The sequence below is a fragment of the Lissotriton vulgaris genome, chromosome 1_2 (assembly GCF_964263255.1).
Source record: "Lissotriton vulgaris chromosome 1_2, aLisVul1.2, whole genome shotgun sequence".
Taxonomy (NCBI): Eukaryota; Metazoa; Chordata; class Amphibia; order Caudata; family Salamandridae; genus Lissotriton; species Lissotriton vulgaris.
In genome coordinates this window covers 355,776,600-355,796,076 of record NC_141686.1, presented here as the reverse complement: position 1 = coordinate 355,796,076, position 19,477 = coordinate 355,776,600, and the positions used below count along the sequence as shown (strand labels likewise).

The following is a 19,477-nucleotide window of genomic DNA, read 5'->3' as shown; positions in this document are numbered from 1 at the left end:
TTTTACTATTTCTGAAATCAAAATATGTCCATATGTCCAATGCATTTGTTGTCGCTGTTGAAGGTTGTGCTTCTTTGCGGTTCAAACCAGGTCATAGTAAAGTAGATTGTTGGGAAAATAGCATGACTGTATTTCTCTAAAACATTTCTTTCTGGTGGTGTTGTTTTTCCAGTTTATTTTTGCAGAGTTTACACTCTCAGAAATGCATGGGTTATGCTTGTTTGAACTTACCAGTCTGTATTGTGCGCTGCTTTGAAAAAAGCGCCTGCAGACTTAGCCGTTGTGTGTGAACGCTACAGAGATGTGTGACGAGTGCACTGGCGTTTTCTAATGGTCCCCTCTCTATTTTTCTTTCGGGCTTTACACCTGTTCTCGTACTTGATTTGAACTCAGAAACAAAAGATATTGATATATTTATGGAAAGATTTGAGCTTTTCAGCACTTTTTAAAAGTCGAAGCGCTATGCAAGTGTTGCTTAACTTTCTGAATTCTGAGGACCTCCAATGAATCCCTTTTAGTAGCCACTGATCTCCGCCTAACCAATTTTTAACGATGTCAACCCCCAAACAATACACCATAATACAGAAACGTGTACATCAAACAAATACATTAGGAAGTAATTTATTTAATGCACAAATCAAAACCGCAGACATTTTAATGGGGAGGTATGACCTTTTCAACATTTAGCTTTATTTCTAAAAACTGAAGCTATATGCTAGATTCTGCATATCCCTTTGTCTTCTTTGCTTCCTATACATTCTCTCTTTTTATCACCGCATGCAACTGCTGCTTCATTTCACTTAAGTATGTGACATTGTCACTGTGTTGCGCCCCTTCCCCCCACGCATTCCCAGCCCTTTGATGCTTCCGCCGCACTTCAATTGCTCCCCTCTCCCGTGGCGTTTGTAATCCTGCCCCCTGCGTTGCCCCCTCACCCTCACACTCGACTCGCATCTTTTTAGGTCTCGTGACCTCTCAATGCGCATGCATTGAAAGAAGCGAGACTATAGGGCTTTAAACAGACTTTAACTGACTGGCGATTTGATGCTGTGCCCGTGTGCTTTTAGGCCAATGCGCAAGCGCATTGACCTAAAATGCGCGTGCACAGCATCAAATTGTCAGCCATCTGTTGCCCAGCTTGGTGCCGCTCCACCCCCTGCAACATCAAAGGCTTTCACAGCCGGCCGGCCGTGCTTTCAGTTTCACGGCCGGCCGGCCGTGTGAAGTGCGGCCGTGTCGCATTTCTCCTCCCCCCTCCCCACAGAAATGCCCTCCGTCTTGTTTCTCTCTCTCTCTTAGTCAGGCCTTTTCTGAGCGTAGCGTCAAAATAGAATTACGGACCAGTTTGCTTCTCTGATCTGCTTGTTATATATATTCAAAGGCAGAATCCACAATCATTGCATACCAAATCTCACCGCTGTAATTCAAACCTCGTACTTAATTTCTGCGTAGGAGATGATTTCATTATGCCTGTCCCTTCTCTGTCTGAGGTTGTGGCTGCCAAAGGACCTTAGGTGCGTCATCATTTGAAAGAATCTGCTTAAGGTGCGAGTCGCTCGCCCCTCATACCACATCCTGGACAGCCTGCTAGATTTCTTCAGACTAAACATAAGCTTCCTGAACATCTAGCCACTTTTAATCGAGGTGCTGAAAGAATGCTGGAGCAGGCTTTAATCTCTTGATCCCCCTGCTCTCCGCTTGGTGAGAATAATTATTTTGTGGAAAATGGAGTGTGAGGCATTGGTGTGAACTGAACCCTCTCTGCCGACAGCTCTGCTGTGCCGCCTGACTCTCTACAAACCAGAAGTGTTGCTGGAGTAATACGGCTTACGATTTTGCTTAATGTCGCCATTATTCCATTTTACGTACAGGGATGGGCGGACAGCATGGTGAGCGAGCCCAAACCAAGGTTTCGCTCATGTGCTCTGTTGCAGAGCCACAGTGTTGAAATTGCATGTATTCCTCTCTGGGAATTTCCTGATGGGCACTGATTTATTAAATCTTCCTGGGACAGGGTGATGGTCTCTCTTGTTTGAACCCTTGACAGAATAACTATTATTTTCTGTGTTGCTTTGTATTTCTGAGCCCCATATTTTAGCTCCTCTTCCGAGCACCCTATTGCACTATAACCAGGATTCAAAACCTTTCCTATTTGATAATACCGCCTGATCCATTTCTGTTAATTTTGCATAATGCAGCTGACAGGGCTTTGTCCCATTTGTGTGAGATTGCGTAGATGTGAGACAGAAACAGTGCTTTGAAGCACAAAGCTAGTTTTTTGTCTGCATAATTATTCTGCGAGCTGGAGCACAGCATGTAGTCAACATATGCACTATTCTTCGTTCATCTACCCTGCAGTTTGTGTTCCTATTATCTCGCGCCTCAGCCCAGGCATACGTATCTATTACGATCATTGCGTAACGTGGCCACTTACCAGAGTATGATCTGGCTTCAAAAGGTCAAAGGTCGTGCCAATCTTTGGCACTCCGTAAATCATCTTGGGAGTAGGCAGCATGCATTTTACTACCTTTGCAAAAACCTCACTAAGTGCATTTCCTTCATTCTTTTGGACGCTATCGGGAATAACGACATCCATATAGGCAGCATGAAGATGGTTTGGCATCCTTGCTGGGACACAGACGCTATTCACTGTGGGCAAAAACGGCCACCACTGGTACATTTTCAACATAAGGAGTCCATCAGGGTTCGGCCGTCTTGTATTCCTTATTTTAAACTTGTATTGATGTTGTAAGTTTCTCGTTTCTCGTTACAGACCTATAGTTCGGTTACTGGAGTGGATACCTGACATCATACATACACTGCAGCTCCGGGTAGTGTATAAAACGAGTGCCTTGATTATACCGTGCTAGCAGGGAGGGTGACATTATTCCTGAGGAATATCACTGACACCTCCTTGGAGGATTGAATGGGCAGACAAATGTAGACCTCAGTTTGTAGATTTTTCCCCCCAAGTTTCTTTCATCCTGCCACTAGGGGATTCAATACATTGTATACATTCCACCCTTATAGATCGTTTTAACACGCACACATACTCCTTTTCCCCCTCTGCACTCCCACACACCCTTGCAAACTAGACAAGTAACTAACTCACATCCCTGCCAAGCACTGTTTTCTCATCAATAATTTTATTGTAAATGTTTACAACTAAACAACGTCCTAAAAAGACAATGAAAATGTGTTTGCCCTCGGCCTTAGTTTACAGAACCCAGAATTTAAAATCAAGACATATGCCATAAAGCAGTTTAGATACTCAAGGGGGCGCACCAAAATGAAAGTCCAAATAAAATAAGTAGAGAAATGTTCTTTATTTATCTTTGTTCGGCAACAAAAGGCATATCAATAAAATAAGTAGTGAGATCAGCCAATGCGTTTCACTCCCTACCAAGGAGTTTTTTCAGGGCGCTGCGAGTATATCCGGTAAGTTGTCTTTTGTAAAATCCCTCTGTAGTCACACTGGGAATTTTCTGGTCATTTCTTTATTCCAGCTTATTTCTTTAAAAGCCTTTGGAGTATCTCTCTTCCCTTATCTTTTCTTTGTATCGTGGACTTTGTAGGTCTTGTCCGAAAAACGTTCTTGTATTTCAAAGAGCTACCCGTCCCTGGTTGTACTTGTTACAGGTGGGTACAGAGCTGTGGTTACCGTTGTCAGTTTCGGCGTCTCGGCATGGCTGGTTCCAGGCCATAAAGCATTCAACCCACAATGCAATACTCAACTTAATATCACAATTCCTGTACCAGGAATTGCATTTCCATACTAAATGACTGAGTCACTGCAATATGAAAGCACACAGAGCACTGACTCTCCCACTCACTCACTGACTCTGCCACTCACTCACTCACTGACTCTCCCACTCACTCACTGACTCTCCCACTCACTCACTGACTCTCCCACTCAATCACTCACTGACTCTCCCACTCAATCACTCACTGACTCTCCCACTCACTCACTGACTCTCCCACTCACTCACTCACTGACTCTCCCACTCACTCACTGACTCTCCCACTCACTCACTGACTCTGCCACTCACTCACTCACTGACTCTCCCACTCACTCACTGACTCTCCCACTCACTCACTGACTCTCCCACTCAATCACTCACTGACTCTCCCACTCAATCACTCACTGACTCTCCCACTCACTCACTGACTCTCCCACTCACTCACTCACTGACTCTCCCACTCACTCACTGACTCTCCCACTCACTCACTGACTCTCCCACTCACTCACTCACTGACTCTCCCACTCACTCACTGACTCTCCCACTCACTCACTGACTCTGCCACTCACTCACTGACTCTCCCACTCACTCACTGACTCTCCCACTCACTCACTGACTCTCCCACTCAATCACTCACTGACTCTCCCACTCAATCACTCACTGACTCACTCACTCACTCACTGACTCTCCCACTCACTCACTCACTGACTCTCCCACTCACTCACTGACTCTCCCACTCACTCACTGACTCTCCCACTCACTCACTCTCAACACATATTGCACTACAAATGCAATAGGTGTCACATTTGCGAAAGGAAAAGCTATTGGCATTGTAAATGACAATGCTATTAATGTATGTTTTCAAAACAAACACATAAAAAAGTGTCATTTACAATGCCAATAGCTCAAACTTTCTTCACTGCCTTTGCCAGTGCTTGTTGAATTGTGTCGTAAGCACAGTCCATTGCAACCGCGGAGCCCAGCCATTTGAGGTGTTATTTTTTTCATACAGGCATACAGCCAAAGGGACCTAGATGTTGCTTCACACAGAACCAAGGCCATTTCACCCCCTCACCCACTCATCCTCACACACCCTCACTCACCCTCACACCCTCAACCCCCCTCACAACCCTCTCACCCTCACTCACCCTCACACCCCTCACCCTCAGACCCCTCACCCTCAGACACCCACACCCTTACTACCCTCACCCCCTCACCCTGACACACCCTGTCACCCTCACACCCTCACCCCTCACCCCCTCACTCACCCTCACACCCCCTCACTCACCCTCACACCCCCTCACTCACCCTCACACCCCCTCACTCACCCTCACACACCTTCACACCCCCTCACACACCCACTCACCCTCACACACCCTTACCCTCACCCCCTCACCCTCACACACCCCCAGTCACCCTCACACTTCCTCACCATCACACACCCTCACATCCTCTCACCCTCACAAACCCTCACCCACCCTCACCCCCCCCACAACCCTCACACCCTCACCCTCACACACCCTCACCCACCCTCACACACCCTCACCCTCTCTCACCATCACCCCCCTCACCCTCACACACCCTTACCCTCATCCCCTCACCCTCACACCCTCAGTCACCCTCACACCCCCTAACCCTCACCTCCTCACCCCCTCACACCCCCCTCACACACCCTCACTCACCCTCACACTCCCTCACACACCCTCACCCCCTCACACACCCTCACCCTCACACCCCCTCACTCACCCTCACCCTCACACCCTCACACACCCACTCACCCTCACCCTCCCTCACCCTCACACCACTCAGTGCTACAACGCATATTGTGTTACAATAGGCGTCACATTTGCGAAAGATAAAACTATTGGCATTGCAAATAACAAAGCTATTAATTTCGCTATTATCAAAACAAGCACATAAATAAAAAAAGTGTCCTTTACAATACCAATAGCTCAAACTTTCCTAATGCGAGAACTATTGCATTGCTGTGCTTCTCTCCCCTGCTGCACTCTCCTGCTCTCTAGAGATGTGACCTAACGACCAGAGCTGCCATCGAAGTCACGTAAATACAAAACATGTTGCATTCCAAATGCTATAGGTGTCACATTCGCGAAAGTTATAACTATTGGCATTGTAAATGACAAAGCTATCAATTTAGCTATTTTAAAAAGCAACAAATAAATAAAATATTTGTCATTTACAAGACCAATAGCTCCAACTTTTCTAATGCGAGACCTATTGCATTTCCAATGCTTGTTTTTTCTTCTTTTCATGTGCTTGTTTGACTAATAAACGCCAATGCTTGTTGTACTTCGCTACTTTGGTGGTTGATTATAACTTGCTTTTAAGATAGCACCAACTGCCGCAGTTTGCTTATTCTCAGCGCTAATCAGTAAGTAACTTGATTTGCTTTGACCAAATTCACCCGTGCTCAGTTTGTTGTCATTTGAAAGACGTGAAAAGCTGAGCTGGCATTCTTTGTCTTACCCACATCGACTCTTTGTGCACTCGTGGCAAAGTCGTCAGGGCGGGAGGCATGAATGTGTTCACAATCATGTAAAAAAAAAAATACTTAAAAAAATGCCCAAAACACTGCAAAGATTTAGAACTGTTGTACAAGGGTGAACATCTGCATTTTAAATAAATGTAGTTGTTTGAATTTAGAAGAGAGTTCGTCTCGTTTTTACATGATATACATGCCAAACATTTTTCGGGCTGGGCTCGTGCACACGCTCTTAGAGCCCAGGAAGGCCCCTGGCTCAGCTCTGGTCCGACTCGCTGTGACTATTTTTTTTACTTCCACCCCTACATCCATAGAGTTTGTCTGGGGGGACTGAGTTGTTTTGGACTCAGCAAATTACACCCGATTGTTTACAGGATTCATGGGACAGGTAACAGCACCCACAGTCAAAGATCACACAACACCCATCTGTTGACTATTTCTTTGCCTTTGACCATGTATGCATCTACTCTGTTGTCTTTTTCCTCTACCTTCATGCTGCATTAATACCGTACACAAGCTTTAAGACATGCAGACTCTACCCAGCTGCCACAGCTCTCTCTCTGCCTCTCTCGCTACCTCTCTCTCTCTCTCTCTCTCACTCTCTCTCTCTACCTCTCTCTAGTCTCTACCTCTTTCTCTACCTCTCTCTACCTCACTCTCTAACTCTCTCTCTCTCTCTCTCTACCTCTCTCTCTCTACCTCTCTACACCTACCTCTACACCTCTCTCTATCTACCTCTCTCTGACTCCACCTCTCTGACTCCACCTCTCTACCTCCCTACCTCTCTACACCTCTCTACCTCTCTCTCCACCTCTCTACCTCCACCTCTCTCTACCTCTCTCCCTCCACTCCTCTCCCTCTACCTCTCTCCCTCCACCTCTCTACCTCCACCTCTCTACCTCCACCTCTCTCTCTCTCTCTACCTCTCTACACCTACCTCTACCTCCACCTCTCTACCTCCACCTCTCTACCTCTCTACCTCCACCTCTGCACCTCTCCACCTCTCTACCTTCACCTCTCTCCCTCCACCTCTCTCCCTCCACCGCTCTCCTCCACCGCTCTCCCTCCACCTCTCTCCCTCCACCTCTCTCCCTCCACCTCTCTCCCTCCACCTCTCTCCCTCCACCTCTCTCCCTCCACCTCTCTACCTCTCTACACCTACCTCTACACCTCCCTCTACCTCCACCTCTCCACCTCTCTACCTCCACCTCTCTACCTCCACCTCTCTACCTCCACCTCTCCACCTCTCAACCTTCACCTCTCTCCCTCCACCTCTCTCCCTCCACCTCTCTCCCTCCACCTCTCTCCCTCCACCTCTCCCTCTCTACCTCTCTCTACCTCTCTCCCTCTCCTTCTCTCCCTCTACCTCTCTCCCTCTACCTCTCTCTCTCCCTCTACCTCTCTACACCTACCTCTACACCTCTCTCTATCTACCTCTCTCTGACTTCACCTCTCTACCTCCATCTCTCTACCTCCCTACCTCTCTACACCTCTCTACCTCTCTCTCCACCTCTCTACCTCCATCTCTCTACCTCCCTACCTCTCTACCTCTCTACCTCTCTCTCCACCTCTCTACCTCCATCTCTCTACCTCCCTACCTCTCTACACCTCTCTACCTCTCTACCTCTCTCTCCACCTCTCTCCCTCCACCTCTCTACCTCTCTCCCTCCACCGCTCTCCCTCCACCGCTCTCCCTCCACCGATCTCCCTCCACCGCTCTCCCTCCACCGGTCTCCCTCCACTGCTCTCCCTCCACCTCTCTCTCTCTACCTCTATCCCTCTCTCCCTCTCCCTCTCTCCCTCTACCTCTCTGCCTCTCTCCCTCTACCTCTCTCCCTCTCAAATATGGCTGCATCTACGTGGGATGCGGTGGACTTAATGGCAGCTGGAGCTGACAGCACTGCTTGTTTTTTATTCCGCACTCCCCATTGCTCTCTTACTAATTGTGAACATTGCAGATTTTTTTGAGGTCTTGCTTGGCAGCTGTCATTTGCTACCAAGTGCTCTGCCACAAGAAAAGTGCTTTCATTCTCTTAAGTTTTTATTTTTTGCATTATTGAAATTTAGGATCTTAGTAATTCCCATCTTAGATTGGTCAATAAAAAAAAAACATAGGCAACAGCGCCATTCTGTAGGCGTGTGTAGTAACGCATGCGGGTATAAGTCATAACACATGCAGGCCATACAGCACAAGGTGACCAGCCGTCAGTGCACACTTCCACCAGGCACACACACCACCAGCCATCAGTGCACACATCAATTGTTAACGCATCCACAATTAACTATTGTAGCAATCGCAGCATGGCACTCTTTACTTTTAAACATATTCATCTAAAGCGCAGCATGGCACAATTGCTACAAAAATAAATACACATTTTTTTGGGCCTACAATTTATAGACTTTTGTTGCAATTGGTGTTCCAATATTTAGCAATGCCAATAGCTCAAACTTAATTAATGCGAGACCTATTGGCAATGCCAGTGGTTGTTTATTTTAAGGAACTAGCAAACATTGACAAAGCCAATAGTTCTGGCTTGTTGTTGGTGTAATGATACTTGCTGTATTATATATCTGGAGGATGCAATGACAGAAATAACAATACCAGTCACGCGAAACACTATGCTAAGGGCAGATTTTTAGCCTGGGTGTTTTAAACCACGCTCTAAATTACATCAAACACCCCCTTTGAAGAGACCCACCAGTTTTTTACACCACTTAAAGCCCTGGAAACAACACCATGTCACAGTCACCTCACATCCTGGCACTGTGCATCATGCATGACTCATGACTTCTACGTTTTCAGACTGCCTGTATGCAAGGGCATAGTGAACCCACCCCACCCCACCCCTTGCTTTAGGAACTACAGCAAGGTGAAGTTCTTGATGGGCCTCTTCTGCCTGCAACTCTGCAGAAAAAGGCTCGGCTCATAATGTGAAAAGTTGGGTGAGTAAATAAGTAAAGGGAAAGTCCCACAAAACATCAGCACCCACATACTGATCACTCGGTGTCTAAGATCACACATACAGTTAGAAACTGGACTTTTCTGGATTGCTGAGATGCATGTTGCTTTAGCTATGTTCTAACGCGATTGAGTGTATCTCTTATGTGTTGTGTGTCACCAAACTTTGATGCAAGGACATAGCGGTGTGTACTAAGTGAAGTACCTCGGTCGACTAGGGCAGCCAATGCACAGATATGTCTGAAGGTCACAAGTTTGAGTCTTGACTGGTTCACTCTTCTCTTGCTCTAATTCGGTTAAAGGTGATAAAATGAGGACTGTTGTTATTGGCACCCAGAGAAGATATGATTTGGTTTGTTTCGTAGGCTAAATAACTAGTAATCCATATTATATGACATGCAATCCGAGTACAGACTGACTCGCACGTTGTTCTTGCATCGCTAGTCACTGACAAGTCACCTATAGGCTTCCTTGAACCTCAGGCCTCAACACATTAGTAGCACACCGCAACCAAACATTGACGCAATCATATGATAACTTGCATTCAATCTTCATATCGCACACCCCAGCCAATCAGATGTTGAATCTCCTCATGACCTGCAAACAATGATTTCCTTCTTCATGTTGGATAGTACAGTTCATTCTCTCCCTCTGGGTCCCCCTTCTCAGTCAGACATGCACTCTAGACGTGTTGTTACTCTGAATGCATACAGTCCCTATGGCTCCAGAAGGGGTTGTTGGGATCCCCTCCTGAATCCTATTCTACTCTGACAAGGGGCTGTACCTAATCCCTTAACCCACCAAAGGAATGTCCTTATCACGATGTATCAGTTACTCTAGAAATAGATTCTGTTTGACAACACTCTCATTACAGCTGCTATACCAATCTATTGCAAAACACTCAAATGCATTAGATCCTTCAACATTTTTTAATGAAAATCCGGTACACCCTTCTGAAAGTCTCGAAAGAGACACATTGCTCAAAAAGAGTTTGGCTAGCAGTAGGTCAGTTGAGATTACCCTGACAACACAATAGTAATTTATTAGGTATTCTACAATCACTAAGATAGTGGTGTACCCTTTGACAAACCAAATATCTGCATGAAATCCAGAAAGATAGCATTACAAAGCCTTACTGGTACTAGGGCAATCTGACAGTCCTTCATGGTTTGTGTGCTCATTCCCCTTTTTGTATTTAGAACATCTGATACAGCTTTTTATAGCAGTCCATCAAATCGTCCACCAAAAATGCTTTTGATTGGGATCCTCCGTTATTCAGCTACTTAGGTTTACAACACCAATGAGGATGTGTATAATACAAACTCTTAAAGCTTTTTCTAAGGTGGGTCCACAGCTAAGCCACATCTTTGGTGATATTGAGTTCTTTTCAGCTACTCACTTCTACATTTAGGGGTGGTAAAATCCAGAGGGATCATATTCTTGAAATCCTTTTTGATGTAACATTCGTCAAGCCTCGGCTTTAATGATGCATTGGATTGGCATTTCTTCCAATGAGTCCATGTCATTTTGAGTTATTGCTTGTGCTTTTCTATTGGAATGTTCTAGAGTGAGAGAGTAGTCAGAGAACAAGCATTGGCATAGCCAATAGGTCTCGCCTTGGGGGCCTTATAAGTGTTTTGTTATTCAGCACAATATCCTTGGTGCAACTACATCTACTGTTGCATGGCTAAACACTTATACGGTCCCAAAGGCGAGGCCTATTGGCTATGCCAATGCTTGTTTAGTATTTTTGTTTACCCTGGCCTCTTACATTACTTGTAGATATCTTAATCACTTTGTACATATCACGCATCCAGACATGTCACTGAGCACAGTATGTCACTTGATCACAACTCACCTTGACTTTCACCTTGTTGGCAGCCGTGTATATGAAATGTATTGTATGTGGGTATATATAAATGATGCAATTTATATAAAATATCCCAATACCTTGAAACCCTGATTCTGTGCTTTTATTGTGTGTTCCAGAAAATGTTTTCACATTTAACCTGTGCATAAAATACCTTGTTCCTAAATTGAATTGTATTTATAAGAAATATTTTGGTTACACCGGACAGAACCATTGTACTTTTTGCAAGATTTTTTCAGAAACACACAATTTGGACAGTGGACCACTTTTCGCACCCTGCCAGCACCAATCCAACTATTGCCAATATTTGTATTTAGATTATTTGTCAAATCGTGTGCAATCTTCAGAATACTCCCTGTCCAGAGAGTATAACCAACAACTTTGGTTAGACACAGAATTTACAACAAGTTCCGAAATGCACCACTTTGGCAGTCAAAATTACACCATGTGTCGGTGAAAGAGTCTGTATTCAAAAGGAAACAATCCAAATAAGAGAGCGCTGAGTCCAAAATTGCAAGTAGATGTTCAGGATTCTTTAATTTTCAGATCGAAAAGCCAGCCAACGCGTTTCGTTCCCTCAGGAGGAACTTCTTCAGGGCTGTGAATCGTGAATAAACATACAAAAACCACGTGTGAATACCTACAACTAACCAATAATGTGCTTAATACATAAATAAACAATCAGTGCTAACATTGCCAAAGGCAAGCTGAGATTAAAAACAAGCTACCATTAAAATTGCAGCAAGACATGGAAGAATTGTATGCGTAGGGGGGAGAGGAAAGGAGTTATCCTATCATGTTTGTCCCCTTTCTTATAGCTGCATGAAACATTTAAAAAACAGTCACATGTTATGGGGTGTGTTTTCCTACTATGTTTTTCTGTTCCATCCAATTTCATCTAATAGCAAAATTTCTTGATTGAAACACATATCAATTTTCAACACATTCAGTTCATATATCATAATATTGTCAGGGTTACAGTTAACAAAACAGCGCTCACAACGTTTGGCTTTTTTGTTGTTTGCCAGATTCATGACTGCTAAACATATCCTGAATTTACACTCGGTTAGTCGATTAAAAATAATTCATATTACCACATCGGGAAAGGAATTCCATTTGTCTATCATACAATAACCAATACTATGGCCAAGAACGGTATCAAGTAAACCAAGTCATTCGTTTAGGAATGTGACAATTAGAAGAGCCATTCCTACAGATCTATAGCCAGCTGTGCCGGTCATGACAGGCACACATAGCATCACTACACCTATCTCCAAATTCATGAGTAGTCATAGACAAGCACATACATGTCTGGAAGTGACTATTCTCTTGTTTCATCATATAGCAAGGAGAAATACAATGAAATGAAACAGTGCAAGGGTGAAAATCAGGTTCCTACCAGTAATAATAGATGACAAATTAATGGATTTCGTGAGCCGGGATCAAAGATTGTCCGTAGGTATGTATAGCCTATGTCAAGATATCGACGAGTAGATGGGGTCACCAGATATTTATTTCAGAAAGGTAATTGCCTAAAAGTAATGTATAAAACAAAGACAGTATCTTTGAGGACATAGGTACCATAATTTCATAGTTTTCTTAAGCTAGTAAAATAATCATTTGATTTTTAACGGCATGTCAAGACCTTTCTTACGGTGGGTACATGTAGACAGAAATTACCTTATATCTTCCAAAAGGGAATACACCTTATGAGAGCCTTCCTGTAGGAATTTCAAATGTCTCTATTGTTTTCTATTTTTCATTCCTTCTTCATGGGTAACAGAAGGCTATGAAGTATTCTTGCTGAATAATAACCTGCAAGAATGTTAAAAGTCATAGCTAATTACATTACATCGAGCTATGATAGCTACATGAATCATACTTTGTCAGAATGGAACTACTGGAGGACACATTGCGTGAGACAGAATAGGGTAACATACCTATAAGTATTTAGGAGGTTCGTATTATTCGCTGTCACTGGTTCCAATTCAGAGATCCCTAATCGACTCTAGACGAGGTAGTCACATTCAGGTAGTTACCTTGAAAGAAAGATTTTTTATTTTAAATTTTGAAAAGAAGTAATCATACTTGCACTTGTTACATGACATCACGCGACAACGGACGTAGTGCGTTCTTTTAGACAGTCTTAGGTCAGAAGGGGCAGCCCGCCTTATAGTTCGAATGTGTTAAGAAAGAACTGGACGAGATGCTTCCATACTGCCCTGGTTCATGACAACATTGTGTCGAACCCTCGGGAATTATTGCAACTAATGCTACATAGCCGATCGGGTTTCGGATTTTGTTTGCCCAAGCAGCAAATAAATGTGACCAAAGTGAGGTCATGGACGCGCATAGCAAAATACCTCCAGAGCGTGACAGCAAGATAATTTAATCACGTTAGCCAGATACAAAAGTGAGCTATATAAACCCATAAGCTGTCTTTCCCGTGCATGAGAATATTTGCGTGTTGTTTTTGATGGCATGCTGGTTTGGTTCAGGAATAGCGAGAAACAAAGATAAAATAGTGAGGGTCCTACCTGTGGGGGTTCCATTCGATATCCCCAGTCGGCGTCTCCTCAGTGCTCGCGCCTGGTCTGCTCCGGCCAAAGTTACCGTCCTCTGACGGCGGGAGAGTTTTTAAAGATTACACACTCTCTCCACGTGTTAGCGGCTAGTAGGAACCACGACCCGAACCACTACTGGGAGGGTCGAAAACGGCCGCCATTTTGGACTAGTCAAGAATGGACTAGTACTTAGTCAATGAGAGACGATAAAGATATCAGCGGGAAAGAATATGGAAAGTATAAAGCGGGAATATAAACCAATAGGAACACCGGCTGTGAGGGAAGGTAATAAATAAACCCGTTATGGGGTGATGTAATCAAGTAAAAGAATTTGGAGATATTGCAGGATAAAAAGGTTGGATAACTGGTGATACCAAATATAAATCAAAAACGGCACTCTGACAATAGAGGAGAGGGCTGCTCGGTCTACCCGTTAGAAAGAGCCCAGGGGACACGTTTGGTATATTCTACATCCATATTAAATTGAGAATATAAACATTTCACATTGCAACTATGGACAAATATTGGAACTTGACCATACGAATGAATCGAACAACATAGTCAAAGCAACCATGAGGAAATTAGTAACCTGGAATTCCAGAGAGGTTCATAGGGGAAGCAGAATTGCATAAGGACAAAACACAGGGGACCACAAGCACCTATGATGTGTTTCGGGTATAGTCTGACTCCCTGTAATACAGGGTGAGATGTTCCAATCTTTGGTGCGATGGTGTCCTAAACAAGATAGTAGTGCAACTCGTCCTGTGTATTGTGTCCCATCTCTAAACACTTTAAGCGACAGATCCAAGCCGCTTCTCTTTTTCTGAGCAACAGTTCCCGATTTCCTCCTCTTGGGTGGGGTGGTATATGGTCAATACCCTGAAACCATAGTGCCTTCCCTTCTCTGTGGTGTTCCTGCATGTGATACGTCAAGGGATACTTGAGGTCATAATTCCTTATGGCTCGAGTATGTTCCTGTATCCTCTGTTTCAAGGGTCGTATAGTACTTCCAACATATATCTTATTGCAATCACAGCCTATGACATAGATCACATAGCTGGTATTGCAATTGATATAATGCCGTATCTCGTATTCTCTGTCGGTGTTGTATCTGAATTTCTTTGTTTTGTTTCTTCCTAGTGGACAGACATTACACCCTCCACATGTGTAAAATCCTATAGGTTTTGTCTGTAGCCAAGTGCCTGTCTTTTTCTTCTTGGTGGGATAACTGGGGCACAAAATGTTTCGTAGGGTTTTCCCCCTCCTGAAGGTGACACTAGGTGTTTCCATAATGTCTTCCCTCAGGTTGGGAACCTCACACAGTAACTTCCAATGTTTTCTCAACACCTTGAAAACCTCCGTGCTGTTTTGTGTATATTGCGTGGTGAACGACAATCTCGGTTTGTTATTCTTTTTGTTGTTCTTAACTTTTTTAATGAGGGTATTGCTTCGTGATACGGTTAGTATTCTTTTCTCAGCCTTCTCTAAAGTTTTCTTATTGTAACCCCTGTTGGTAAATCTGTTCTTGCAGTCCTGTATTGCATGTCTGAAGTTTTCCTCCTTGCTACAATTGCGTCTGATGCGCACCATTTCGCCGTAGGGTATATTGCGAATGGTGGAGCTGGGGTGTGCACTTGAGGCATGTAACAAACTATTGCACGATGTGCCTTTTCGATATAGATTGCTATGTATTATGTTGTCTTCAATGAAGAACAAGATATCCAAGAACTCGATTTGTTTGGGGTCAGATTTAATTGTTAGTTGTATATTGTAAGGATTGTCATTCAAGAAGTTGAAGTATTCGTGCAGTTGTACTTTGCTCCCCTGCCAAAGCATGATAATATCGTCGATATACCTCCCCCAGAATATGATCATATCCATCCAGGGGGAGGCATATTTGCCGAAGGCATGTTCACGCTCCCACCACCCCATAAACAGCCCCGCGTACGAAGGAGCAAATTTGCTCCCCATCGCGGTGCCCCTTATTTGGTGGTACCACTGATCTTTATACAGGAAGAAATTTCTTGACAGGATAAGCTCAGTCATTTCAATGAGCATATCATTATGATCCATGTGGTCTGCAGTCCTCAAAGATAAAAATGACGACAGTGCTCTGATGCCAAAATGTTGCGGTATACACGTGTACAGTCCCGTGACGTCTAACGTGACAAACATGAGGTCAGCTGACCACTCTAAACCATCCAGTTTTTTCAAAATGTCTCCTGAATCCTGTATGTAGGAAGGCAAATTTACCACCAGGGGCTGCAAAAAGCCATCAACGTATTGTGATAGGCGTTCAGTAGGGGAATTGATGCCCGATATAATCGGACGCCCTGGTGGAAAGTGGCCTCCTTTATGGATTTTAGGCAGTGTATAAATACAAGGTGCCATAGGATAGGTGACTTTTAGGTAACGACATTCTTCCTCTGATAGTAGGCCAATCTCACCCCAATCATGTATGCGGTTGTTAATGTGGGTGGCAAGGGAGGGCATGGGATCTTCCTGAATTCTTTTATAACAGGTGCCATCACTTAATTGCCTGTTGATCTCACTCTCATAGTCGACAGTATTCATTACGACCACATTCCCACCCTTGTCAGCCTCCTTTATTGTGATGCTATTATCCTTGGCTAGATCTTCTAAGGCCAACCTCTCTGCCTTTGTGAGATTATTGTGTTTGATTGCATATTTGTTGGGGGAATCGATCATTTTGTAAAAGTCCTGTGAGACCCTTTCCTTAAACACATCAATGTTCCTATGTGTGTTAGTTGGTATGTATTTGGAGCGAGGCTTTAAGCCACTATTGATTGTTATATCCTCCTCAATGTCTAGATCAGACCGGATTTCCTGTAGGGAAGGATCATCTCCAGTTTCAATGGATAGCAAAAGTTGTGCGTTTTGGAGGTCAGTGATAGTGGTAGTACAAAGAGATTTCGTATTTGAATCACAGACAACAGCACCAGGATGGTTGTGAAAATGATCCTTTAATTTTAGTAACCGTATGAATTTGAATAAATCAACCATCAACAAGGTAGGGTCCCCCACCTGTGATGGACAGAAACTTAGACCTCTCTTAAGGATGTTATTCTCCACATCCGTAAGTTGGCGGTCTGACAAATTGACTATAGACAGGGCGTTGTTAGTGGTCAATGGGGATTCCATCTCTAATTCGAGATCTAAGGAAGGAATAGGATTATTTAATTTCTCTTTGACCTGGTGTCCATTGGATGGACAGTTGCCCCCTTTGCCTGTGTTGTTTTTCCACTTTTTCCCTCCCCTTCTGGTTTTGGGTCTGGGTTGGTATTGGGTTTCTTTGCCCCATGGCGGATGCGTTCCATCTCCCATAAAAAATTACGTCTGGGAGAGACGGCCTGGCATGCCCCGCCTTCCTTGGAGGACGAGCTTCCCATTGAGGATATAGAACTGCTGCTGGCGCTCATAGATTCCTCCCTACCACGTTTGCCTTCTCCCCCCTGTTTGGGATTATCAAATTTACGTGCAAACGTGTAGATGCGCCCTGTCTTATAGTCATTGTCGTCGCGCTTTATTTTGCGTAATTTCTTATCACGTAGATGAACCTGGTATCGACTAATTACATCGTCAAAAATCTCGTAGTTCTTTTTAATGCTATCTTTCAAGCTCGATGTGTCTATATCACGTTCTAAGTCAAGGATTTCTTGTTTTAAAGCTGCCACCTTTTTCTCTGAGTGCCGAATTAGTATTTTCATCATTGTGTGTGAGGCCTGTTTCAAGTTATCTTCCCAATCCCTGAGAGCGTCATCGTCTAAATCTTCAAAGGTCGGGAAGATTAAGATTCGCAGGCCTCTGGGGATTTTTTGATTGTCCAGGTACTTTTGTAAGGTAATGCCATCCCACCACCTTGACATCTCTGATTTTTTAAGTCTTTCCAATTTTAGGAATTTGGCTCGAAGACCTTCCGTACTGGGTGCTATTGGTGTTGAAGCACCCGTAGGTTGGTTGTTTCCAAATAGGCTTGATGCCATTTCCTCCCTGGTGTCTTTGAATTTGGACATAGTGCTAAAAACCAAGTTCTAACCGAAACCGGTGTTCTGATACAATGTTAGCAGTCAAATGTTTTAAAAATACAATGTAGGAGGGAAAGATAAATCAATACACTATTACACTTGGCATGGATTGTGCACTCAATGGGTCCAAGAAACAAATTTTTCAGAAACACACAATTTGGACAGTGGACCACTTTTCGCACCCTGCCAGCACCAATCCAACTATTGCCAATATTTGTATTTAGATTATTTGTCAAATCGTGTGCAATCTTCAGAATACTCCCTGTCCAGAGAGTATAACCAACAACTTTGGTTAGACACAGAATTTACAACAAGTTCCGAAATGCACCACTTTGGCAGTCAAAATTACACCATGTGTCAGTGAAAGAGTCTGTATTCAAAAGGAAACAATCCAAATAAGAGAGCGCTGAGTCCAAAATTGCAAGTAGATGTTCAGGATTCTTTAATTTTCAGATCGAAAAGCCAGCCAACGCGTTTCGTTCCCTCAGGAGGAACTTCTTCAGGGCTGTGAATCGTGAATAAACATACAAAAACCACGTGTGAATACCTACAACTAACCAATAATGTGCTTAATACATAAATAAACAATCAGTGCTAACATTGCCAAAGGCAAGCTGAGATTAAAAACAAGCTACCATTAAAATTGCAGCAAGACATGGAAGAATTGTATGCGTAGGGGGGAGAGGAAAGGAGTTATCCTATCATGTTTGTCCCCTTTCTTATAGCTGCATGAAACATTTAAAAAACAGTCACATGTTATGGGGTGTGTTTTCCTACTATGTTTTTCTGTTCCATCCAATTTCATCTAATAGCAAAATTTCTTGATTGAAACACATATCAATTTTCAACACATTCAGTTCATATATCATAATATTGTCAGGGTTACAGTTAACAAAACAGCGCTCACAACGTTTGGCTTTTTTGTTGTTTGCCAGATTCATGACTGCTAAACATATCCTGAATTTACACTCGGTTAGTCGATTAAAAATAATTCATATTACCACATCGGGAAAGGAATTCCATTTGTCTATCATACAATAACCAATACTATGGCCAAGAACGGTATCAAGTAAACCAAGTCATTCGTTTAGGAATGTGACAATTAGAAGAGCCATTCCTACAGATCTATAGCCAGCTGTGCCGGTCATGACAGGCACACATAGCATCACTACACCTATCTCCAAATTCATGAGTAGTCATAGACAAGCACATACATGTCTGGAAGTGACTATTCTCTTGTTTCATCATATAGCAAGGAGAAATACAATGAAATGAAACAGTGCAAGGGTGAAAATCAGGTTCCTACCAGTAATAATAGATGACAAATTAATGGATTTCGTGAGCCGGGATCAAAGATTGTCCGTAGGTATGTATAGCCTATGTCAAGATATCGTTTTCGATCTGAAAATTAAAGAATCCTGAACATCTACTTGCAATTTTGGACTCAGCGCTCTCTTATTTGGATTGTTTCCTTTTGAATACAGACTCTTTCACCGACACATGGTGTAATTTTGACTGCCAAAGTGGTGCACTTCGGAACTTGTTGTAAATACTTTTTGCAAGACTATACCCAGGTTCTAACTGACACAGGGTCACTGCATTGTTTATTGAGCATGATTCATTGCAGCCACTCCATTTCTCCCTTGTTCAGCCTGGTGGCGGATTCCCATGCCATGGTCCTTTCTTATTTCCTACACGGCCCGCTTGTTTATACCCTCTGCTTTCATGCTGCTTTGTTGTTCTCACCAGTATATTCCATTCTTAGCCGTTTATGGTAGCAGGCTACTCATTTAGG

The 19,477-nt window shown here is 43.6% G+C and overlaps 1 pseudogene across 1 annotated transcript in view; it reads left to right on the top strand.

The window, feature by feature from the left end:
- LOC147736812 (uncharacterized) overlaps positions 1-19,477 on the top strand; it is a 116,897-nt pseudogene that overhangs the window by 36,042 nt on the left and 61,378 nt on the right. The window lies entirely within an intron of this gene.